Below are 27552 nucleotides of genomic sequence, written 5' to 3'. Positions count from 1 at the left end.
TTTATCTCTTGTTCTCAGCTTCTTTGTTTTCCATTATTTTGTCTTCTATATTCCTAGTTCTCTCCTCTGCCTCATTTATGCTAGCCATTAGAGCCTCCATTTTTAATTGCAACTTGATTTCAACTACATTAGATTTTAGTTCTTTTATTTCTCCAGAAAGGGATTATCTAGAGTCTTCTATGCTTTTTTTCAAGCCCAGCTAGCATCTTTATAATTGTTATTCTGAATGCTAGTTCCTACATCTTACTTACGCCCATACTGATTAGGTCCCTGGCAGTCAGTACTGCCTCTTGTTCTCTTTTTTGAGATGAGTTTTTCCATCTTGCCGTTCTGTCCAGAGAAGAATAGATGAGTGAAAGAACAAAATACTAAAATGGCAACAATGGTCCCAGAGAAATGTACACTAGACAAATCAGAAGAGATCAAAAAGAAAAGAAAAGAAAAAAATGGAGAATATAATCAGACTGTGGACACAACAGAGCAAACACTTGATCCTGTGTGTATTTTGGTCTGTTAGAAAACTGATCCCAAAATTGTAAAGAAAAAACATATATGTGCAAAAATAAAATTAAATACAATGAAAGGATAAAATGTAATTGTAAAATTGAAAATTAAAGACAAACAACAACAACAATACAAAGAAGGAATATAAACAGGCCAATAAACAGAACAGAACTAAACATTATATCCTAGGTGTATTTTGGTCTGTTAGAAGAAACTATATCCCAAAATTGTGAAGAAGAAAAAGCTTATATATATACATAAATAAAAATAAACACAATGAAAGGATGGAAAGATTAAAATTAAGAAAGACTTTAACAAAAAAAAAAAAGGAAAAAAGAAAAAAGAATATAATTAGGCAGGTGAAGAGAACATAGAAATATACTAGATTCTAGGTATATTGGTCTGTTTGTTAGAAGAAACTGCATTCCAAAATTATAAAGAAAGAAAATATATATATATATATAAATACAATGGAAAGGAACTGTAAAATGAAAATTAAAAAAAACTTGTAAAAGTTGATAAAATAAGAGATTGGTTGAAAAAGGTAAAAGAAAAAGAATAAAGTTGGAAGACTAAAATATCATGAGAAAAAAATCCTCCATGATTTCTATATACTATTTTCCCCTTTTGCTAGAGTTTTGCAGTTCTGTGTGATAGCTGGATATTCTTGCTGACCTTCTGAGTGAGGGGTCTGTTGTGCTGATTCTCAGGTATCTTTGCCCTGGGCACAACTACACAGTTCTTGCCAGGTGGCCAAACTAAGTAAGGTAGGGGAGGGGAATTGCTTTATGTGGCCTTTGTTCCCTGAAGGCTTTCCACACAGCTGTAGAGAATGAGAATGAAAATGGGAGCCTCCCAATCTCTAGCTCCCAAGCCAAAAGTTTGGACCCCCAATCTTTATCATGCCCTCAGGAAAAAGCAGTCAATCACTCCTGTCTCCCTGGTCTCTAGCTCCACTCCATGCTCACCCAGTCTGTGACTGAGCATTTCTATCACAGGCACGCAACTCTGTTTGGATTCTCCAAACCCTGCAGACTCCTGTGGCTCACACCCATGACCACTACTTCCCGGAAATGGGGAGGGTGTCTCTTGCCCATTCTGCCATTTGTCAGATCCCTGCCTGGAGAGCAGTCACCCGGCCATGCAGAGTTTGTTCTTTATGGCAACCTCCAGCTGAGAGCCCACTCCTGGACTCACTGATTGCAGGCAGTTTTCCCATTCTGTTGCCTGGGAACTCTGCATACTCAGGCAGCCCTGTTCTTTCTGTGGCCCCAGGGATCCTGAGACCACATTACATCCTCACCAAAACCTATTGTTTCTTGTGTTGTTGATTTTAGCATCTGACAGGTGTGATATAATATCTCATTGTAGTTCTGATTTCTATTTCTAGGTGATCAATGATGTGAGCATCTTTTCATGTGTCTGTTGGCCATAGGTATGTCTTCCTTAGAAAAAAAATATCATTCATGCCTTGCCTATTTTTCTTTTTTGTTTGGTGTTGAATTTTATAGATCCTTTAAAGCAGGTAAGATTTAAATATGAGTAAAAGGAAGGAGATAAAATAGTTAAATTGAAATACTTTATCTTCCTTTCCTGCGGGTGATGCCTCAGGAGAAAGGAGGTAGGTGACCTGGCAATTTTTCTTGTCAACTGGACTTCTGGGTAAATAAATAGATGAATGATATTTTTTTTTACAAACAAGAAACCTTATCTCTGAATGCTTTTAGAAGTATAACTAGTAAATAGAATCTAGGATCTGTGATACATAGCTATATAAGAATGTTTAAGTTTTATAACTTTCTGAAGGTATAGAATGAAGACAATTTATGATGCAAATGCTCCCATTGCGTTAGAGATTTCAGGATGTATTTCTGATGTTGGAAATTAGGGCCTGGAACTTATTCCTTGATGTGGCTATCTTTTTAGGTTTTGTGAATGGCTATGGAGAGGCTGAATTCTTGATTGTTATTAAGTTTGATACTGAGCAAACTGATTCATGCGAGTCTAATATGCCAGTTCTATCGTGTATTAGTTTAGGAAAAACAATAAAAACAAAAATATGTAATTTGCCCTTTAATTCTTTGTATTGTGAACTTATTTTAAAGTTCATTATCTTATAGTAACATCATAAGAAACAATTTGAACATTAAAAAATGATCACTTCTAAGTTTTTCCTTTTTTTCTCATTTATTTACTTGCTCATTCTTTCAAAAAAATAAAAAAACAGCAACTGACACTAATTTCCTTTTTGAAGTTTCTCATACTCAACATGGAAAATAGATTATTAAACAAATAAAATTATATATTTTGATAAGTTTGTGATTATAATGTGTGTAATCTGTACAATCTTATTTACATTTACATATCTACATTCAGAGGAGTAATCATCAAAAAGAATTGCCTAGCCAGTTCTGTATCCAACAGGCAATCTTAAGTGTTGGAGAAATTAACAATTTACTTAGAAAAGAAAAATAACCAAGATTTCTTTTTCAAAATTTTTTGGGACTCACATTTATAACTACTCTAATCTGTAACATATATTCTAAAAAGCTGAAGACTGTCAATGTGTTTGAACATGTTATCATTAAGAAAACAGCATCCAGTTCATTTATTTCTTCAAAAAGTACCTGTTAGGAATGTACTATGTTCAGTGATTCACTAAAGAAATATAGTGATTCACTAAAGGAGAAATGATAAATACATTGCACTCAAAGTGTAACTGTTAACCTAGAAAGTAATGTTAGAAGGTAAAGCAGACTTGGTGGTTCTTTATGGGATAGCTGTTAAAGATATTTGTTTGCTATTTTACTTCTTACTTTAAATGTACAACATGCTATTTAATTGCATATGTATGTATTGTACTGAATTATAAAGTGAAAGATATTCACAGGTCCCAGTTTATAATTTTGGTATACTTAAACTGTTTTTATTATTAAGAAACATTATTTTCCCCTCAGTCTGATTTATAATAAAATGGAAAATATTTTGTAAGATTATACTGAGATTTTTCAAATACCATCTTGTGTGGCCTCAAAACCTTATTGAATCCATGGACTACTCATACATTTTTATTTTTTTCTATTAATATGTCAGTCTTTTCATGGATTCTTACATACACCAGTTTTCTTAGTGTCTTTGTTTTTTTTGTTCAGGCCTCTTTCCCATCTTCAATTTCTCAGTGGATCCAGAGATCATTATTCTTTAAGGGTTGAGGGCATTAGGTTCCACATAGTGCTTTGAAAATTCCAGTCTATATTCATCAATTCATTTTTTGGACTTCCATTTTTATAGTGAAAAACTATGGCCAAAAAATAATCCTCTAATAATTTTACATTAAATAGTTGGTGACTCAACCAGATTGTAAATTTTAAGAGCTATTCATAGAACAGTATTGGAAGATGATTTGATAATAAAATCTTGACATAGGAAAAGGAAAATAAATGCAAATTAAAAATATGAATTTTACATGTATACATATTTATATGTAGAGATAAATACAAAAATTTTTAATGTATATACATTTACATATAGAGATAAATACAAAAATACATGTACATATAAAAAAACAAGTTTCAATACATACAACTGATACAGTGACACAACATATATGGAATACTTGCAAAGGATAAGTAAGTATATCCATCTTTTAATATAAAAGTGAATGTCTTTATACTTATGTCCTTATAAATTAAAAATTGCATGGGGATTTATTCCATAGTTATATATCACTTTTTCTGAGAGGAAGAGAGTGGAGAAGGGTAGAGAAAGAAGAAGAGAGAGAATCTTAAGAAGGTTCCAAGCCCAGCATGGAGCCTAACATGGGGCTTGATCTCAGGGCCCTGAGATCATGACCTAAGCTTAAATCACGAATCAGAGGTTTAACTGATTGAGCCACCCAGGAGTCCCTACAGCTAGGTACCACCTATAACATGATAATCACTCATGTATCTTTTTGAGAAATACTTCTCAGAAAGTATTTATATAATCTCAGAAAATTTTATAATATTTCTGTTATTATATTAATTATAGTATGGCGTTTAGAAATGTATGCCTTTTAGGTATAAAGATTCCCTATTTACTTTTATAGAATATTGGTAATATTTTGTTAATAATCCCGTTCATCATCTGCCCTAGAAATTCTTTTCTTTCTTCAAGAATCATTGTTCTTGCTATAATATCACAAACATTTATTCAGCGCAAAATGCATAAAATAAAGGTGTTATAGAAATATGAGAAAATTATAAGCTTTGAGGGAAAATAAGGGATATATTCTCAAAAACTAAATAGCATTACAAAATGAATTAAAATATAAATTCTCCCTAATTCTATTTATACTATAAAATTTCCAGATTCTTGAACAGTTTACCATGTAAATATAAGCTTTTTTATACTTAAATATATTTATGTAATATTTTTATATTATATGTAAGCATATAATATATAAGATTTATCTTGTACTTAAATATACTTAATTGTAAGTACAATAGAAAATGGAAGATTTTACTTTTATAGACAGTCTCAACAATTTAATATAAATGTCTTAATTTAAGTGAAGCACAGTCTGAAATGCACCTGAAAACAGGATATTCTTCCTTCAAAAAATTCTTCAAAAATTCCATATTCAAAGCATAAAAAACCCCTAATAAAATCAGTACCTATTAAGCCATAGTGTACACTGAGTCTGTACATTCTTAAATCTTTAATACTGGGTTATGTTTAGCATCAAGTGATCAGACTAGAGTCGTACTAAATACTTAGACTTCATCCCCACCAAATCATTCTGAAAGTGAATGCAGCACTCGTTTGCAAAACATAGAGTGCTGTAGGACTTCAAAGGTATTTGAAAGTGAAAGAGACATTGAGAACAGCAGTTCAGCAATGAGTACATGATATGCTGTTCCCTGTGGCTCAATCAAATACTGGAGAAAGCCTTAAAGGCTGAGGTAAGATGTTTACTGCCTGGAGTAGAGTACTCTGATATTAAGCCCAATTATCACCCTAGTTCTGTATTTTCTGCCTTCTTGCAAGCTTGTACAGTGCAAGTCACCATTAATCCTTTTGGAGACTCTGCAGAATCTGCCAAAAAATCCCAAGGAATATAAATTTATTTGAAAAGATTGACAAGGCCATATCACATTATGATTTAGAGCCAAATGATTTAATCCTTTGCATTTTCATGAACTTCCAGTGGTTGACGATGACACACTGAAATGATTGAAGTGTTGTGAGGGAAATAAAAATCTTGCAGTGCTAGGGGAGGAGTGATGTATGTATTAACTATTTCTTGGCTCTTACTACTATTGTAAAGATTTTGGTCAACTTTAAAAAATAAATAAAGGCCAATGATTTTCTTAGGAGCAGCTACCTTGACATCAGGGCTGCTCTAGAAATCAAAGGAACAGTTTAGCTGGGCTGATCAAAGTTTCTATTTGGCTAGGGTGAGAGTACAAATTTGACATTTTTCAGGGAGATATTTAAGCAATGAATGGTGAAAACCTACATAATTTCATCTAGTCATTGCACAAGGTGGGTAGAATTTTTATAAGGCCATCTTCTACGTTACGTTATCAATAAGAGTTAAGGGTGATTAGATATCTAATTTGGGACCAGAGGGTAGAATCTGTACCTTGCCACTCTGTAACTATCAAATAAGTAAATATAAAGTAAACTCATTCCCTTTTCTGTTAATACCTAAAATCCCTTGGATTGCTATAGACTTATACTTCAACTACTTTTCTATAAACAGTACAATGTCTTGACAGTCTTCCTCCCCACATGTGAGTGCACTAGATACTTATCTGTGAGGTTGATTCTCTATCTTTTGCCTGACATTCATGTAAAGTATTTCAATATTAGCATGCTGGAGGTAAATCCACTAAGTTCACTCAAAAAAGTATTATTAAGGAATGACCATATGCCAAATACTATGCTAAATACCAGAAGTCCAAAGAAGAATTTTATACAAAGATGGCTCTAGAGGGTTCTGTCTAATGAGAGAGAGAGAGACAGAGAGAGAGAGAAAGAGAGAGAGATGCAAAATTATGCAAAGTATGAGAGAGGCACAGTGGCAAAGCCAGCTAATGGAGTCAGATAAAGCATCACGTGGGGGGGGGGGTGCTATTTGATTTAAATCTTAAGGAATAATTAGAAATGTATGTTTGATTAAAGAGTTTCAAATGCATTTTCTAAAACACAGATGCAACAACATATAATTTGGTATGCTCACTTATGTAGCATACACATGACCACATAGCAGATCTTTCTGAGAGGTATCTGCTTAAGTCATATAATCACCCTAATTTGTCTAGGATAATGATAAATAAAGGATCACATTCCATCCAGATAATATTACTATACTACTAGCAAGTTAAGAATTAAACATTTTCAGTATGGATTAGCATCATACACTGGATAATGAATTTGGGAAAAGTAAGTGGAAAATAGAGACAGGATACATTATTTGAAAATGAGATCATCACCTATTATTACTGACTAAAATATAGCTTTGAAGCTGCATTATTACCAATATGCTCATAAGAGTATGTTCACATTCACTTTTTTTTGTAATGTATTAACACACATACATATATTTACCATTTCACTATTGTTGACTTGGGTATTGTTATCTGTTGTGCTTGGCATTATAAATGGAAGAAACATTCATTTTATTTTTGAGACATTTAGGAAATAACTATCAAAAATGTTGATTCCTTTAATAAAAGGTTAATGAGAAGGCTTATTATAACATATGTTTAGGTGCTTTTTTTCTGGGCTTATTCTGTTCAGGGTTTTCTAAATATAGAAAAGCTATCTATACTTAAGAATTTTTAATAGGTGAATGTCTGATATCAAATTCTCCAGTGAATTCTGGATAGACCATGGTAAAATGAGACATTGCTTAAGTTTCAGGGCAAACATGAGATTCACATGTTGATCCAAATTTACTGAATGCATATTTATATTTCCTATTCTTTTCAAATTCTTCCTCCCTCTTCCCATTTCCCTTCCTGCTTCCCTCTATTTTATCCTAGTGCAGCACTTAATATTTAATTTTACAAGTATATTGAATGTTTGTTTTCTGCCCACATTTTTAGATGCTGAGAAATGTAAAAAGGCATATCAGCCCCATTTCCTTGGGGGAACTTTATACCAAACTTGCTGATCTTCGGTAGAAGATGAACAGGCATTTTCAGTAGTTCTTTATTTTATACCTACATAAAACCAGAAGAGTTCACATGATTGCTCATGTTTTCAATGACGAGCACCCAAAAGAATAAGATACTTAAGAGTTAAAACTTATGATACACAGATAAACTATCCACAGTGCTCCAAATATACCGAAATGTTTGAATATATTAATTTCATTTTAATTTTCTTTTCCTTGATATTATATTAAGGCATTAGAAAAAATACACTCAGTTTTGGAGGAGGCCTTCTGACATTTGTTCAGGTAAATAATATTATCAATATTTGCATGGAAATAGGCAGGTACATGTTGAAGGAGCCCAATTTTTAAAAATGTAATAGTGTGGATCTACTGTGTATTATTTTTTGGAACCCTAGCTCATTTTAGTTCCACATTTGAATAATTTAGCAAGTTATAAATTTACAGAGGCATTAGGCCTGAAGTTCTGTGTTACAACTGAACAGAAGGAAATTGAAAAAGAAAACAGCTTATCATGACCAAAATTTTCTGTTTAGCTCTTGTATTTATTGTGATTGAGAAAACAAACAAACCATATAACATGAGAATGAGATCTACCCTGTTAACAAAATTTTAAGTATACAGTACTGTTAACTATGAGCACAGTGTTGTATAGCATGTCTCTGTAACTTCCTTGACCTGCATGATTGAAACTCTATGTCTATCAAAGAGGAACACTCCTTTCCCCTCTTCCCAACCCAATGTCTTGTAATTATTATTCTACTTTCTGTTTCTAAGACTTTGAAAAATTTACATACCTAATACAAGGAAGACTTTGCAATGTTAATTCTATGACTGGCTTATTTCTTTTAGCATAATAGCCTCAAGGTTCATCCATGCTGTAGCATATGCCAGAATAGTCTTCATTTTTATGGCTGAATAATATTCCATTGTATGTATTTTTTATCTCTTCATCTGCTGGTGGACATTTGAGATGTTTCCACCTCTTGGCTAATGTGAATAATGCCGCCGTGCACGTGAAATGCCAATATCATTTTGAAAACCTCATTTCAATTCTTTTGGGTAAATACACAAAAGTGGAATTATTGGCTTCTCAGTTAGTTCTAGTTTCAATTTTTTGAATAACTTCTGTACAATTCTCTGTAGTGACTGCACCATTTTACATTCCTACCTGCAAGGCACAGGATTTCCAATTTCTCTATATCCTCATCAAGATTTGCTATTCTCTGTATTTTTTTTTTTTTTAGTAATATCCATCCTAACAGGTATGAGATGATACTTGATTGTGGTTTTAATTGGCATCTCACTTATGGTTACTGATTTTGACTACCTTTCAAACATGTACTCACCATGTAGACATTTTCTTTGGAGTAATGTCTATTGAAGACCTTTGCCCATCTTTATTTTTTTTATAAATTTACTTTTTATTGGTGTTAAATTTGCCAACATATAGAATAACACCCAGTGCTCATCCCATCAAGTGCCCTCCTCAGTGCCCATCACTCAGTCATCCCCGCCCCGCCCCCGCCCATCTCCCTGTCCACCACCCCTAGTTCGTTTCCCAGAGTTAGGAGTCTCTCATGTTATGTCACCCTATCTGATATTTCTCACTCATTTTCTCTACTTTCCCTTATAATCCCTTTAAATATTTTCTATATTCCCCAAATGAATGAGACCATATAATGTTTGTCCTTCTCCGATTGACTTACTTCACTCAGCATAAGACCCTCCAGTTCCATCCACATCGAAGCAAATGTGGGTATTTGTCTTTTCAAATGGCTGAGGAATATTCCATTGTATACGTAAACCACATCTTCTTGATCCATTCATCTTTCGATGGACACCAAGGCTCCTTCCACAGTTTGGCTATTGTGGACATTGCTGCTATAAACATTGGGTGCAGGTGTCCCGGCGTTTCATTGCATCTGTATCTTTGGGGTAAACCCCCAGCAGTGCAATTGCTGGGTCCTGGGCAGGTCTATTTTTAACTCTTTGAGGAACCTCCACACAGTTTTCCAGAGTGGTTGCACCAGTTCACATTCCCACCGACAGTGCAAGAGGGTTCCCCTTTTTCCACAACCTCTCCAACATTTGTGGTTTCCTGCCTTGTTAATGTTCCCCATTCTCACTGGTGTGAGGTGGTATCTCATTGTGGTTTTGATTTCTATTTCCCTGACAGTCAGTGATGCAGAGCATTTTCTCATGTGCATGTTGGCCGTGTCTATGTCTTCCTCTGTGAGATTTCTGTTCATGTGTTTTGCCCATTTCATGATTGGATTGTTTGTTTCTTTGGTGTTGAGTTTAATAAGTTCTTTTTTTTTTAATTTATTTATTTATGATAGTCACAGAGAGAGAGGGGCAAAGACATAGGCAGAGGGAGAAGCAGGCTCCATTCACTGGGAACCCGATGTGGGATTCGATCCCGGGTCTCCAGGATCGCGCCCATGGGCCAAAGGCAGGCGCCAAACTGCTGCGCCACCCAGGGATCCCGAGTTTAATAAGTTCTTTATAGATCTTGGATACTAGCCCTTTATCTGATATGTCATTTGCAAATATCTTTTCCCATTCTTAGGTTGGCTTTTAGTTTTGTTGACTGTATCCTTTGCTGTGCAAAAGCTTCTTATCTTGATGAAGTCCCAATAGTTCATTTTTACTTTTGTTTCTCTTGCCTTCATGGATGTATCTTGCAAGAAGTTACTGTGGCCGAGTTCAAAAAAGGTGTTGCCTGTGTTCTCCTCTAGGATTTTGATGGAATCTTGTCTCACATTTAGATCTTTCATCCATTTTGAGTTTATCTTTGTGTATGGTGCAAGAGAGTGGTCTAGTTTCATTCTTCTGCATGTGGATGTCCAATCTTCCCAGCACCATTTATTGAAGAGACTGTCTTTTTTCCAGTGGATAGTCTTTCCTCCTTTGTCGAATATTAGTTGACCATAAAGTTGAGGGTCCACTTCTGGATGCTTTATTCTGTTCCATTGATCTATGTGTCTGTGTTTGTGCCAGTACCACACTGTCTTGATGACCACAGCTTTGTAGTACAACCTGAAATCCTGCATTGCGATGCCCCCAGGTATGGTTTTCTTTTTTAAAATCCTACTAGGGGGATCCCTGGGTGGCACAGCGGTTTGGCGCCTGCCTTTGTCCCAGGGTGCAATCCTGGAGACCCAGGATTGAATCCCATGTTGGGCTCCCGGCGCATGGAGCCTGCTTCTCCCTCTGCCTATGTGTCTGCCTCTCTCTCTCTCTGTGTGACTATTATAAATAAAAAATAAAAAATAAATAAAAAAAATTCTGCTGGCTATTGGGGGTCTTTTCTGATTCCACACAAATCTTAAAATAATTTGTTCCAACTCTCTGAAGGAAGACCATGGTATTTTTATAGGGATTGCATTAAACATGTAAATTGCCCTGGGTAACATTGATATTTTCACAATATTAATTCTTCAATCCATGAGCATGGAATATTTTTCAATCTTTTTGTGTCTTCCTCAATTTCTTTCAGAAGTGTTCTGTAGTTTTTAGGGTATAGATCTTTTACCTCTTTGGTTAGGTTTATTCCTAGGTATCTTATGCTTTTGGGTGCAATTGTAAATGGGATTGACTCCTTAATTTCTCTTTCTTCAGTCTCATTGTTAGTGTATAGAAATGCCACTGACTTCTGCTTTGCCCATCTTTAAATTAGGTTTTTTGTTATATGGGTTTTATTTTGTTTTGGTTTGTTTGCAATTGAAGTACAGGAGTTCCATATTTTTTGGATGTTAATGCCTTATCAGACATAAGTTTGAAAATATTTTATCACATTCTGTAGGTTGCCTTTAACACTGTTGTTTCCTTTGCCATACAGAACGATTTAGTTTGATGTAGTCCTACTTATCTATGCTTTTGTTGTTTATGCTTTTAGTGTCATGTCCAAAAATCTTTATTAACCCCAATGTTATTCAGATGTCCGACTATGTTTTGCCTGGGAATTTTGTACTTTCCGTCTTATGTTTAAGTTTTAAATATATTTTGAGTTGATTGTTTGGTGTGCAGTTTAAGACAGGGGTCTAATTCAATTCTTTTGCAAGTGGATATCCAGTTTTCCCAGTGCTACGGTTGAAGAAACTATTTTTTGCCCATGTGTTGTTAGTTTTTCTTTCCTATATTGTTGATATGATCCTTTGATTTTTATCCTTCATTCTATTAATTTGGTCTATCACAATGATTTATTTTCATGTATTGGAACACCTTGCCTCCCACAGGCACTTGATCATGGTGTATGATCCTTTAATATGTTGTTAAATTTGACTTGCTAGTATTTTGCTGAAGATTTTTGTATCTGTATTCCTCAGAGATAATGGCCTGTAGTTTTCCTGACTTTGATATCTAGGTAATGTTGGCCTCATAGAATGAGACTGGAAGTGTTCCATCCTCTTCAATCCTTTTGGAAAGGTTTTAGAAGGATTGGTATTTAATTCTTCTTTAAATGTGCAATTCACATATGGGAGCCCTCTGGTTCTTGGCTTTTCTATGTTGAAATATTTTTGATCACTGCTTCAGTCTCCTTATTCATTATTGGGCTGTTTAGATTTTCAATTTCTTTGTTATTCAGTCTGAGTAGGTTATATGTTTCTAGGCATGCATCCATTTTTGTAAATTATCCTTTGTTGGTGTATACTTGTTAGCAGTAGTCTTATAATTCTTTTTTTATTTCTGTGGCATTATTTGTAATGTTTCCTCTTTCAATTATGATTTTATTTCCATCTCTTTCTTTAGTCTAGCTAACATTTTCTCAACTTCGCTGATTTTTTCAAAACATAACTCTTAGTCTTGTTGAAATTTTTTTATTGTTTTCTCTTTTCTAATCTTTGTTACTTTCTTCTGCCAATTTTTGTCTTTTTTTTCTGTTTGTTTTGTTTGGTTGTTTGGGTTTGTTTGTTTGTTTTTTGTTTTTTTTTTTGAGATCCCTTTTTAAAATATAGGAGCTTATCCCTATAAATCTCCCTCTTAGTACTGCTTTTGTAGTATTCCATAAGTTTTGGTGTGGTGTTTTTATTTTTGTTTGTCTCAAGATATTTTCTAATTTCCCTTTGAAATGTTTTTTTGTTCAACTGACTGTTCAAGGATATTTTGTTAAATTTCCACATTTGTGAATTTTTCAGTTTTCCTTCTGCCAATAATTGTGTTTCCCTTAGTTGTTTTTGGAAAATAGAGTTTATAATCCGAATCTTTTAAAATGTTTAAGAGTTGTTTTATGATTTATGTGATTGATACCTTAGAATGTTCTATGTGTGCTTGAGAAGAATATTGTTCTGCTGTAGTGGAATAATCTGTATGTCTGTTAAGTCCATTTCATCTATAGTGTTGTCTAAATCTGCTGCGTCCTTGTTGATCATTTGTATGAATATTCTAATCATTATTAAAAGTGATGTATTGGGCAACTCGGGTGCTCAATAGTTTAGTGCCGCCTTCAGCCCAGGGCGTGATCCTGGAGACCCGGGATCCAGTCTCATGTGGGTCTGCCTGCATGGAGCCTGCTTCTCCCTCTGACTGTGTCTCTGCCTCTTTCTCTCTTTGTGTCTCTATGAAAATAAATAAAAACTTAAAAAAATAAAAGTGATGTATTAAAATCCCTTACTATTATTGTACTGCTCTTTATGTCTTTTTTCAGTTATATCAATGTTTGCTTCATGTATTTGGGTGCTGTGATATTGGGTGCGTATATATTTATACTTGTTAAATATTCCTTTTAAATTTATCTTTTTATAGTACCTAATGATCTTCTTTGACTTCTTTGGCAGTTTTGACAAAATTTATTTTGTCTGATATAAATATATTTACCCATACTTTCTTTTTATCACCATTTGCATGGAGTGTCTTTTCACATCCCTTCAGTTTCAGCCTGTGTGTGTCCTTAAATCTTAAGTGAAACTGTTGTAGATAGAATATAGTTGGATCTTATTATTTTTTAATCCATTTAGTCATTCTATCTCTTTTGATTGGGGAGTTTAATCCATTTACATTGGTAGGTAAAAATTAGTTCCATTTGCCAAGTTTTAAATCTTTTCTATAGCTCATTTGTTTCTCTTTTTCTTCCTTCCTTCCTTCCCTCTGGTATCTGTTCATTACTGAAAGTTCTCTCATCCTATACCAGCAAGGCTCCACACTGTCATTTGTTTCAACAGCCATCAGGCATCCAAAATATATTGACTTGTCATTAACACTCTGAATTAGGTAAGAGAGATACCAGTCCCTCAGGCAACCCTCTGAAAAGCCAGAGGCTGAATCATGCTCCACCTTCCTCCCCCAAACCTCCCAGGGAGAAGCTTCAAGTTGTGCTCCTTATATTGATTGTGCCACTGCCTTGCTGGCTACAGCAAGCTACCCCCAGTCTTCTTTTATCTCAGCAGTCCTCAGATATCCAAATTATGACAGTTCCATCAGCACTCTGAGTAGGGCAAGACAAAATTCACTTCCTCAGGCAGTCTTCTAAAAAGCCCAAATACTGGATGCAGAGTCTACTCTTCTCTTTCCTCCCAAGTGAAAAATGAAGACCTGGGTGCTCTTTTGGTGCTGAATTGTACTGGCTTGGGTGAGCAGCTGATGTGAGTAACATGAAATTGCTTTTCTCACACATTTCACTGTAGTTTTTCTTGATCTGTGCTTGTCTACAGTGCTATACCTTCTTATATGGATTCTGTAATTCTCTTAAAGGCATTTTGGTTGGTATATTGTTAAATTAGTATTTCTTTGGGGAACCCAAAACCTGGACTTCCTATTCTGCCATCTTCTTATATCATTCCTGGTTAGTTCTTAAATCTTGGTAATGACTGTGGTATTTAGATGCTCTTTATAGAAGATGACCAATCAAGATCTTCATATTATTGATTTATTTTAGCTTTCTTGTTGTTCATATTCCAAAAGTGATAAGGGCAAAATTTTAGATTATTGATCTAAAGATCTGTACTAGATCAGATCACTTCTAGAAAAAAATGATGGCATAAGGTTAAGTTAAAAAACAAAACAGGGCAGCCGCAATGGCCCAGCGGTTTGGCACTGGCTTCAGACTGGGGTATGATCCTGAAGACCTGGGATGGAGTCCCATGTCAGGCTCCCTGCATGGAGCCTGCTTCTCCCTCTGCCTGTGTCTCTGCCTCTCTCTCTCTCTCTCTCTCTCTCTCTCTCTCTGTCATGAATAAATAAATAAAATCTTAAAAAAATGTAAAACTACTGTATTGTAAACTGTCTAAAATAAAAATAAATAAATAAATAAATAAATAAATAAATCGCCATTCATCAATGGAAAGAGTTCAAACTTTATGCTTCAAATATTGATAAATATCATGTGCATATCAAATAATTTGGAAAAAAATGAATTAACAGAACAGTAGAGGGCAACATACACATTCTCTTCTGGATAAGGCATGAAAATTGGGGGAAATTCATAAAAGATAACAAGGAAAGTATCACTGCTCTGATATGGAGAGAGTAGAATGACATTATACAAATCAGAGAGAATAGAATGTCTCTTTCCATAGATTGCTTTCAACATGTGTAACAACATTCAAAGAACAATTACACATTAACATTTTCTTCCCTTTGGTAGCAAAGATGGAAAATTATGTGGCTATGTAAAGCAAGATCTAGCAGTGGGAAAGACGGCGGAGTAAAGAAGTTAAATACTGATATAGCAACACAAAGGTTTATGGTTTAAAAGACGATTCTTTAAGCTGATTTCTCACTGCAATGGTAGTGTACCCTAAAAAGAAAAAAGAAAAAGAAAATGCAATCTTTGAACCCCACAAAAAAAAAAAAAAGGCTTTTATGTGGTAGTGGTGAACCCATTGTAGAAGTTTATAGTAATTTCTAAATTGAGTAGACAGGAAATCCCTGTTAATAGATGATATTATCTCCTTTCTAACTACTCCAGCAGATAATGGCTGTCAAAAAAAATTTAAAGCACCTAATCTTGTGTTCTAAACACACATTTATTTATTTTCTAGGTGTACATGAAATAGGTCAATAGGAATTTATTCATTCTATTTTTCAGTAAATAGACACATGGCAGAGACAAAAACACTTTCTTCAAAACGAATAGTGTTATAAAATTCTCTAATAGCCAATAATTATATATTGCTACCTATGGATCAGTCACTGTTTTCGGTATTTTACACTGATGAACTTAATCCAAATAAGCTTGAGGGCTTCCCGGGTGGCTCAGCGGTTTAGCGCCGCCTTCGGCCTGGGGTGAGATCCTGGAGACCCGGAGTCGAGTCCCACGTCAGGTTCCCTGCATGGAGCCTGCTTCTCCCTCTGCCTGTGTCTCTGTCTCTCTCTCTCTCTCTCATGAATAAATAAATAAAAAATCAAATAAATAAATAAATAAATAAATAAATAAATAAATAAATAAGCTTGAGATAGGGAGTATTATTACCATCCCCATTTCAAAGATGAGGATAAGAGTAACAGTTTTTCAACAACATACTTAAAGCCACACAGGCACAAAGTGCTAAGATCATAATTTGAAATCAGCCTGGTTTCAGCAGTGTTATTATTATTATTTTCCTTAATTTAAGTATTTTAAAGTGATTGCGGATATTTTAACATCTTACCCCTAGATATTTTAGTATTTGTTTTCTAAAACATAGAAACATTTCCTTCTCAGACAAAATGATATAATCACACCCAATTAACAATAATTCCTGTGTATCAGCTAGAAGTTAGATAATTTTTCTAGTTATCTCCAAAATATCCTTTATAATACATTTAGCCAGTCCAGTAATGTACATTGTGCCTGTTGTTATATCCTTTAGGTCTCTTTTAATTTATAAAAGTTCTTTATTAATGGTTTTATTTGCTATGGAGACCAGTCTTATAGAATATTCCATTTTTATTTATGTGATATTTTCCTCCTGGGGTCACTTAGACTTATCCCCTAAACCCCTACTATTTCTTGAAGCAGGAAATTACATCGAAGAGTTGGTAAAATTATTTTGGTAACATTAAATAGTTAATGATGTTGTATAGTTCACATTGTATAGTATACATGAGGATATTTATCCCATTTCATTGTTTTACCATCAGTAATACTCAGTATTAACCAGTGATTCCAGGTAGGGTCAACATAATCCTTCCTTTGTTGTTAGGTTCTTCATCTGAACACCCAGCTCCATAGGAAAGATTCTAATGATTTTAGTCTTATTAATAAAACTTTCAAAGATGAATAATTTTATTAGAGATGTATATTGACAATTTCTTTATTTTGTTACTTCTTGCACATTTGTTTTTAGCTATTTTTTTCTGTCTGTTTTTTCCTTAATAGCTTGAAATATTTGATTACTATGAACCTAATTCCTAATGCAAAGGAAGACTATATTAATTATTTTTTCCTTTCCCATTTTTCAAAGTAAAAACTTGGTTATAAACCATCTTGGGGGGATCCCTGGGTGGCCCAGCGGTTTGGCGCCTGCCTTTGGCCCGGAGCGCGATCCTGGAGACCCGGGATCGAATCCCACGTCAGGCTCCCGGTGCATGGAGCCTGCTTCTCCCTCTGCCTGTGTCTCTGCCTCTCTCTCTCTCTCTCTCTCTCTGTGACTATCATAAATAAATAAAAATTTTAAAAAATTAAAAAAAAAAAAACATCTTGGGTGGTGAGAAGCAAATTTTCCTGTTTTTTCTTTTTTGAAGTATCTTTTTAAATTTCTGGATATTCACAGATTTAAAGTGTTTCAACTGCAATTCTTATTCTTTTGATGTTCAAGTTGTCACAGACTTTTCCACTCTGGGTTCTTTGAACTTGGCTCACTGGCCCTTTTCCCATAGCCCCATTAACTTTTAAAAGGTTCCTTGTTTTCTGTCACAACAAAATATTCCAATCCCCTTTTCTTTTCCTTACCAAAACCTACCTATTTTTAGCTATAAATAGTTTTGAAGTGCAAAATGCAACTTCTGAGTTGCATTGCAATGTAATGTGGTTTCTAAGCCATTTTAAAGTTTAGAGCAAGAAAAATATATATATATCAGAAGTTTATAATAATATTTCCAGTTCAGTTTTAGCATACAGAATAACTACTTTAATTTCCAATTTTATTTTTTATCTACTGAAAATATTGATAGTATTAACTTACTTATTCTCTGCTACAATGTATAAAACATTTCAATCCCTGCATACCAATAAACTAAAATTTTAAAAATACATACCAATAAACTAGAAATTTAAAATATTAAAAACTTTTTGAAGATTTCTCTTGTGTTTACAATATATCTCATTAAATATAAATAATTTTAATACTGCTTTATTTGCAAGGAATACTTTCTCTAGTATAGTTTCTAATTTGATGTGTAGTTAGCTTTATCCATTTGGGGAATTCTTTTCTATTTAAAAAAAAATTTTATGTTTGTATTTTTCTCAATTGAATAGTTGAGAAATGTTATCGTAGTACTTTTAATTTGTATTTCTCATATTATGATTGAGTTGGAGAAACTTTTAATATATTTAATATCATTTATATTTCTTTTAATGAGTTTCTATAAATGTCAATTATGTGTTTTTGTATTGGGCTATTGTGTTTTGCATTTCTAACTCTTTGTGATAAAGCTAGCAAATGTTGTTTCCAATAGTTATATGTCTTTTGATATATTAGTATTTCATGCTTTTGGAAAAATAGAAATTTTGATTTTAACTAGTCAAATTAATTTTATTTTTCTCTTAATGCCTTCTGGCTTTTGAGGCCTAGAGAAACGATATCTACTTTTAGGTTTTAAAGGAAGTTGTTTATATTTTCTTTGAATAATTGTATGATATTATGTATTTATTTAATTTACATTATTTTTGGCTCTCTGTGGAATTTTTGGCATACAATATGTAGATTAAGATTTGTTTTTCCAAATGGCTATCAAGTACTTACTAAATTGTTTACTAAAATGTTTATTTTTTTCAATGGAAAAGAACAGATAGCCCAGAGATAAAGTCAAGCTTATTTGGTCAATTAATCAATGACAAAGGAGGTAATAATTTACAATGGAGAAAAGACAGTCTCTTCAGTAAATAGTGCTGGAAAAAAAATGGACAGTTACATGCTAAAGAATGGAACTAGACCATTTGCTTACACCATACACATAAATAAACACAGAATGGATTGAAAACCTAAATGTGAGACTTGAAACTATAAAACCCTATGTAAAAAATGTAAGCAACAATATCTTTGACATTGGCCTTATCAGCATTTTTCCGGGTATATGTTCTCAGGCAAGGGAAATAAAAGCAAAAAATAAACAATTGAGAATACACCAAAATAAAATAATAAACTTTTTTTTTTAAGTATATGCTCCATGCCCAGCATAGAGCCCAACGTGGGGCCCAAACTTATGACATTGAGGTCAAGACCTGAGCTGAGATCAAGAGTTGGATGCTTAAATAGCCAATTGAGCCACCAGTGTGCCCCAAAGAACTTTTGAACAAGTAGGGAAACCATAAGCAAAACAAAGAGGCAAACTACTGAATGGGAAGAAGATATATGCAAATGACATATCTGATAAGAGTCAGTACCAAAAATACGTTAAGAATTTATACAACTTAATACCAAAAAATCAAAGAATCTAATTAAAGATAGGCAGAAGACATGAGCAGATATTTCTCCAGAGAATATATACAGATGGCCAACAGACACATGAAAAGATGTGCAACATCACTCATCATCAGGAAAATGCAAATCAAAACCACAATGAGATTTTACCTTACATAGCTCAGAATGACTAGAATCAAAAAGACAAGAAATACCCAGTGTTGGTGAGGATGTAGAGAAAAAAGATCCCCCATGCAGTGTTGATGGTGACGTAAATTAGTGTAGCCACTATGAAAAATAATATGGAGGTTCCTCAAAATATTAAAAATAGAGATGTCATATGATACATTAATTCCATTAATGATTATTTACCCAAAGAGAATGAAAACCCTAGTTTTAAATGATATATACACTCCCATGTTTATTGAAGCATTATTTATAATAGCCCAGATATGGAAGAAACCCAAGTGTCCATTGATGGATGAATGGATAAAGAAAACACACACACACACACACCACACACACACACACACACACACACAGAGGAATATTACTTAGACAGAAAGAAAAACAGAGATCTTGCCATTTGTGACAACTGGGTGGATCTACGGAGTAATATGCTAAGTGAAATAAGTCAGATACAAAAGACAAATATCATATTATTTCACTTCTATTTGGAATCTGAAAAAGAAAATAAAAAAAATGAATGAGCAAACAAAAAAAGAAAAAAGAAAAAAGAAAAGACCCATGAATACAAAGAACTAACTGATGGTTGCTAGTGAGGATGAAGTGGGGGATGGGCAAAATGAGTGAAGAGGAGTAGGAGATACAGTCTTTGATTATGGAATTAATAAGTCATGGAAATAAAAGGTGCATTATAGTGAATAGTTAATGGTATTATAATGGAACAGATGGTAGCTACACTTGTGGTGAGTATAGCATAATTTATAGAGATATAGAATCACTATGTTGTACGCCTGAAATTAATGTAACATTGTCAACTATACGTCAATAAAAAATTAAAAAGGAAAAAATTAACAAATTAAAAGTTATGGGGCACCTGGCTGGGTCAGTCAATAGAGTATGTGACTCTTGATCTTAGGGTCATGAGTTTGAGCCCTATGTTAGGCATAGCATTTACTTTTAAAAAAATCTTTTAAATAATTAAAAGTTTCTCTTTAACCCAATGATTTGAAATGTATTGACTATGATCTTAAACAGTACTCCATACTGCCCTTCACAAGATAGATATGCTAGCCATGATTTTAATGATTGGAATTATAAGCCATTATATTTTTAATTCAAAGTTCAACTCAATTGCAGTTGTAAATTTTCAATCATAATAGGAGATTTTTTTACCTTTTTAACTCCTTAAAAATTCTAGTATACATATACACATATTATACTTAAAGGCCATAATAATGTTTAGGTATAAAAAAATATTTTCTAGAAGTGGAATATTTGGGATCAATTTTTCCTTCATTTTAGATTTTGGGTATAATCTTATCCTAATAGAAATGGGGATGCATTTATGTTTATAAATAAGCACAAAATAAAGCTGTTTAAATATACACACATCAAGAGTTCCTAATTGTAAATTATTTTATTTTCTAAATTCCTAGATTAAATCTATAAAATATTTCTTCCATGTGAGAATGGCAAAGTAATTTTGATATTATATTGGAATCTCTATCATACTTTTGTAAGCCAAAAGCAACCAAGTTTCATTTTCAGAAAAATGCTAATTAAAATTATTTTAGTTTTAAGGACTAAATATAAATTAAAAATGAAATGCATATTGCTCATACTTCATTAACTTAGAATTGCACTATGTTAAATTAATACTCCTGAAGGACTTTATAAAAGTCAATTAATTCTTAGTCATGAGCTTCTAAATTTAGAAAATAGTGTAAATCATTTAAAACAGGGAACCTATATATCTTCGAGTCTTATCAATGTAGGACTAAATGGCCTCGATGTTAAGTTTTCTTGTTTTTATCAGTCAATATTGTATCTGGCTTAATGAGATAACTATTTTAACTTGGTCTTTTAAGCCTAATATTTATGGTCTTAGTGAACTAAATCTCAAATTGGAATGCAATCAAGTGGGTATTTTATTATTAAGGAATTAGTTCAGGGGGAGTTATATAGTTTTTTCTTCAGACTTAATAGAACACACCCAAATTTCCAAAAGAATTAAAAGGAAAGACCAGACTGGAATGTTATAATAATGCTATGCACATATGTGTAGTGGGATAATAAGCATAAAGTAACATTTGTTTGCAAAAGGATGCATTGGAACATTGCCTCTGATTTTTGCACTCAAATTCATAGAAAAGTTATTAGTACATTAGTACTAACTCTAAGTTGAAGCTGATTAAAGAGAAATTAAAGAAAAGTTAAATCTATCTCCAGCATTTTTTAAAGATTGTATTTATTTATTCTTTTTTTAATTTTTTATTTATTTATGATAGTCACACAGAGAGAGAGAGAGGCAGAGACACAGGCAGAGGGAGAAGCAGGCTCCTTGAAGGTAGCCTGATGCGGGACTCGATTCCAGGACCCCAGGATCACAACCTGAGCCAAAGGCAGACGCTCAACCACTGAGTCACAGGTGCCCTATCTCTAGCACTAAAACAACAAATATCCTGATAGAAATCTATGATAGAAAAATATGATATTCATAGTGCATACTCATGGTTATAAAAAAAGCTACTATGTTTTCACTTATTCTGTAACTTTAAGAAGTAAATGTGAAATTTTAATGTTCTTAAATATTAAGTAAATAAATGTTTGTAGGTTCATGTGAAATGTAACCCTGTAAGTTCGTGAGAGGTACAGTTTATCATTTAAGTTTTAGAAAGTAAGGCAAGGTTAGAATGCTTTTTAAAAAAAATGTTATTTATTATGGTGAATCAAAGGCAAATATTATTATAAAATATTTCTGAGTTTTCTGACTTAAAAGCAGTTTGAGGTAATGAGAAAGATATGTATATAACTAATTGTAATTCATTGCCAACTAAGAGAAAACAATGAAATTATGACTGCAGAAGTGAAATATTTGTTTATTGTTGAACATAAGGAACACTTCTTGGAAATTACTTTTTACTTGGTTTTTGATGCATAAGCTAGATTTCAAAAGCTGAAATAAGAGAGTGTCTGTATTTGTGAAGAAGGAAATAGTTGGCTTCTTGAATCAGGAATAAAGAGGATATGTAGGAAAGGAAGAGTATTTCATTCTGAAAAACAGATCAAGCAAAGACATGGAGTTAAGGAGGTTGATATAATTTAGGTAAGTATGCTGTACTTGTATGACCACTAAACAGATATGAGGAAATGATATAGAAACATTTAAGACTAAAATGGAGGGCTAAATCGTCTTGAGAGTGGATTTCATCATCATCATCACCATCATCATCATCATCATAAGCAGATCTCAGAAGGTTCTCCAAAAAAATAGAACCAGTAGGAGAAAGAGAGAGAAAGAGGGAGAGAGAGAGAGAGATACAAAGAGAGTTTTTATGAGGGATTGGTTCACATGATTATGGAGATTTCACAATCTGCCATCCTCAAACCAGAGACCCAGGAAAGTGGTGGTATGGTTTCAGCCCAAACACAAAGGTCTGAGGACTAGGGCAGTCAATAGTATAAATCCTAGTTTGAGTCTAAAAGCCTGAGAACCAGAAATAGCAATGCCTAAGGGCAGGACAAAATCAGTGTCCTAGCTCAAGAGGGGAGATTTGCCCTTCCTCCATCATTTTGTTTCATTCAGAACAATGGATGGGTTAATACCCACATGCATTGGGTATTAATCTTCTTTACTAATTCAAATGCTAACCTCATTCAAAAACACCCTCACAGAAATACCCAGAAAAATGCTTTCCCAGTTATTCAGGCAATCCTGAGCCTAATTAGGTTGACGCAGATTTTTAACCTTTATATGGACTTTTAAAAAAATTGTGGCAAAGTTTACAGAATATAAAATTTATCATTTTAACCATTTTATAGTTTTCGTTTCAGTGGCATTAAGTACATTCACAATGTTGTCCAACTGTCACACTATCCATTAGGTGAATAGTTAATAATGCTTAGTTAATAGTGTTAATAATGTTAATAATAGTTAACTAAAGAATAGTTAATATATTTTAGATATCAATAATCTTTGAAAACATCTTGGTTATTTTGTTATCTTCCTCTCTACTTATAAACTTTATTTCATGTATGAGATATTGTCATATATATTTTAAGAAAAAGCAATACCAGATTTATTTTGGAGACCGGAACCTAGGATGTTTCATATCTTCATACCTCTGTAATCATGGGTGAGCCATTAACCTCTCTGGATTTATGCTTCCTCATTTGTAAACTGAGAATATTAAGCTGCAAAATCCATAAAATTCTGTTTATGTACAAACAAGGCATGTGATTTGTGCATTCACAATGGTCTTCAAGCTTAGGAGGACGCTGCAATTGGATTGATGCCATCTTGAAATTCTTAATAATTTTGGGCAAGATGAAGGAAGAGTAGAGGTCCTCAACTCATCTGGTCTCACAAACTTACCTGGATAACTTTCAAAATATCCTGAACACCTACAAATTCGACCTGAGATCTAAAGAGAGAACAGATAGAATACTACAGAGAGAAAAGTTTTTGCTTCTAATAAGGCAGGAAGGCAAAAAATAAAAATAAAAAAGAACAAAGAACTAAGGTAGAGGAGGGGAACCATGGCTAGAAGGGCTAATGCTGAGTAGCAAAAGTCTCCCGGGTATGAAAGCTCAGCCCTGGAGAAGTGGGAACTTTAAAAATCCACGTCAGAGTTTTCCCTGCTGGAAAAGTGCTCAGCAGGGAAATTGAGCAGAATTCCAGGAGGGGCAGTGAAGCCTTAAGATTCCCAGAGTCACTGTAAAAGGAGGGATGCCCGGGGAAAGCGCACCTCAAACCGCAGTCAGATATCAGTAAAGTAAAGGGCTGGAGCACCACAGCCCTCTGGATCATTTGGGAGAAGCCCACCAGGTATGCAGGCCAGCTCTGGAGCAGACTTTACAGTAGAGCCCAGCAACAGATGGAGGTGGTTGTCCTCTGTTCCCTTCAGAAGACGCAGTCCTCAGGAGCATGGGTCCAGCAGCACAGGGCCCTGGAACTGAGGATGCTGAGGTGGACAAAGCTGGCAATCCTTCGTTCCTTCTGGGATAGGTGGAAGTGGGGAGGGCACAGGAAATTGAGAACTCTCCTGCTGCTGGGCACCCGGCAAACTGCAGAACAGTGCACCTGCACCTACGCCCAGGAGTATCTAGGCCAGTGTGGACTGGGAGACTGTGGTTAGGTACTCGTGGGGAGCTTGACTCCAGGGCTGGAAATCCAGCTGCCACCATTTTTTTTCTTCTTTGTTTCACCTTGCACATGGGAGAGGCAGGGCCTCTAGGGAACAAAGACCTCACAGGATAAACAGCTAATATTGAGCCCAGCACCTGACAAGTGGTGGGGCATCTCCACCCAGGCACAGATACCTAAGAATCAGCACAGTAGACCCTTCTCCAAGAAGAACTGCTGGAAGAACAAGAGAAAAACAAGTTTACTGAACAAGCAGCACTGGAAAGCTCCAGGATTGAGGGAAAATAGTATATAGAACTATAGGGTTCTTTTTTATTATGACTCATTTTTTTATTTTTTTTTAAGATTTCTATTTATTCATGAGAGAGAGAGAGAGGCAGGGACACAGGCAGAGGGAGAAGCAGGCTCCATACAGGGAGCCCAACATAGGACTCCATCCCAGGACTCGATCCCAGGACTTGATCCCAGGACTCCAGAATCATGCCCTGGGCTGAAGGTAGGTGCTAAACTGCTGAGCCACCCAGGGACCCCCTATGACTCATTTTTATATCGGAGTAAAAATTTCCAATATTTTTTCTCTTTTTTCAGCTTAACTACAATATTTTTCCAGCTCTTCATTTTTATTTCCTTTTTGACTTTCATATTTCTACAATTATATGTCTTAGATATATTTTGCAATCTGGATTTCCTTCAACGTATTCAATTTAATTTTGGTAGATATATAAAATATATATATGTATTTTTGCCTCGTTTTGTTTTACAATGGTGGAAGCTAGTACTTTGTGGCACACAACCAAAATACACTAAAACCAAGTGGAAAACCTTGTTGGTTCATTCTGTTAGATGATATTCTCTCTTTCTTCTCATTCTACCCCCCCCCCTTTATCTTATTTATGGTTTTGTGGTCAATGTGGGGTCTTTATATGAGTATTGCTTGTTTATATAAATTTGTGATTGAGCATCTTCTAACATACAGAACAAAATACACTCAGAACCAAGAGGATCACCCTCTAGAACCCCTCAGGGTACTACATTCTCTCTAGACTACCACTTCCTCACCACCACCACCACACCCTCTTTTTTCCTCTTTTCTTTCTTTTCTTTTTTTTTTCTTTTTGTTTTCCAGTTTTTTATTTTTAAGACTTGGTTTTAAAATTTGTTTTTCACTTTAGTGGCCCTTTGTTTTCTTTTGTTCTGTTCTTCTTTTTCTTTTATTTTCTGGTCTCTGACCTCTTTAGAATCATCTAGTGTATATTTCACTTAGGTCGTGGTTGATATTTTTGACTCAGCTCACTCATACAGCCACTCTGCAGGAGACAAAATGACTATAAGGAAGAATTCACCACAAAAGAAAGAACTGGAAGCAATACTCTCAGCCACAGAGTTACAAATTTAGTTTTAAATGCAATGTCAGAAATTTAATTCAGAAGTACAATTATAAAGCTACTGGTGGCTCTGGAAAAAAAAACAGTCATCAAAAATCTCCCAAGACACTAAATTCCAGGGCCAAATGGCTTCCCCGGGGAATTCTTCCAAATGTTTAAAGAAGAAATAATATCTATACTACTAAAGCTGTTCCAAAAGATAGAAAGGGAGGGAATATTTTCAAACTAGTTTTATGAGGCCAGCATCACCTTAATTCGAAAACCAGATAAAGACCCCACCAAAAAGGAGAATTATAGACCAATATCCCTGATGAACACAGATGCAAAAATTCTCAACAAGATACTAGCCAATAGGATCCAACAGTACATTAAAAGGATTATTCACCACGACCAAATAGGATTTACCCCCAGGATGCAAAGGTGGTTCAATACTCATAAAATAATCAGCATGATAAATCACATCAATAAGAGAAGAAACAAGAACCATATATTCCTCTCAATAGATGCAGAGAAAACTTTTGACAAAATACAGATCCATTCCTGATCAAAACTCTTCAGAGTGTAGGGATAGAGAGAACATTCCTCAGCATCTTAAAAGTAATCTATGGAAAGCCCAGAGCAAATATCATTCTTAATGGGGAAACACTGAGAGCCTTTCCCCTAAGATGAGGAACACGACAGGGATGTCCACTCTCACCGCTGTTACTCAACATAGTACTAGAAGTCTTAGCCTCAGCAATCAGACAACAAAAAGACATAAAAGGCATTCAAATTGGCAAAGAAGAAGTCAAACTCTCCCTCTTCGCCGATGACATGATACTCTACATAGAAAACCCAAAAGACTCCATCCCAGGATTGCTAGAACTCATACAGCAATTCGGCAGTGTGGCAGGATACAAAATCACTGCACTGAAATAGTGGCATTTCTATACACTAACAATGAGACTGAAGAAAGAGAAATTAAGGAGTCAATCCCATTTATAATTGCACCCAAAAGCATAAGATACTTAGGAATAAACCTAACCAAAGAGGTAAAGGATCTATACCCTAAAATCTACAGAACACTTCTGAAAGAAATTGAGGAAGACACATTGATTAGAAGAATAAATATTGTGAAAACCTCAATGCTACCCAGGGCAATTTGCAATTTAATGCAATCCCTATCAAAATACCATGGACTGTCTTCAGAGAGTTGGAACAAATCATCTTAAGATTTGTATGGAATCAGAAAAGACCCCGAATATCCAGAGGACTATTGAAAAATAAAACCAATGCCAGGGGCATTACAATGCTGGATTTCAAGTTGTACTACAAAGCTATGATCATCAAGACAGTGTGGTACTGGCACAAAACAGACACACAGATCAATGGAACAGAATAGATAAACCAGAAATGGGCCCTCAAGTTTATGATCAAATAATATTTGACAAAGCAGGAAAGACTATCCACTGGAAAAAGGACAGTCTCTTCAATAAATGGTGTTGGGACAACTGGACAGCCATGTGCAGATTGAAACAGGACCATTCTCTTACACCATACACAAAGACAAACTCAAAATGGATGAAAGATCTAAATGTGAGACAAGAATCCATCAAAATCCTAGAGAAGAACACAGGCAATATC

Source organism: Canis aureus, chromosome 9 (genome assembly GCF_053574225.1).
Source record: "Canis aureus isolate CA01 chromosome 9, VMU_Caureus_v.1.0, whole genome shotgun sequence".
Taxonomy (NCBI): Eukaryota; Metazoa; Chordata; class Mammalia; order Carnivora; family Canidae; genus Canis; species Canis aureus.
This window is presented reverse-complemented; position numbering follows the sequence as displayed.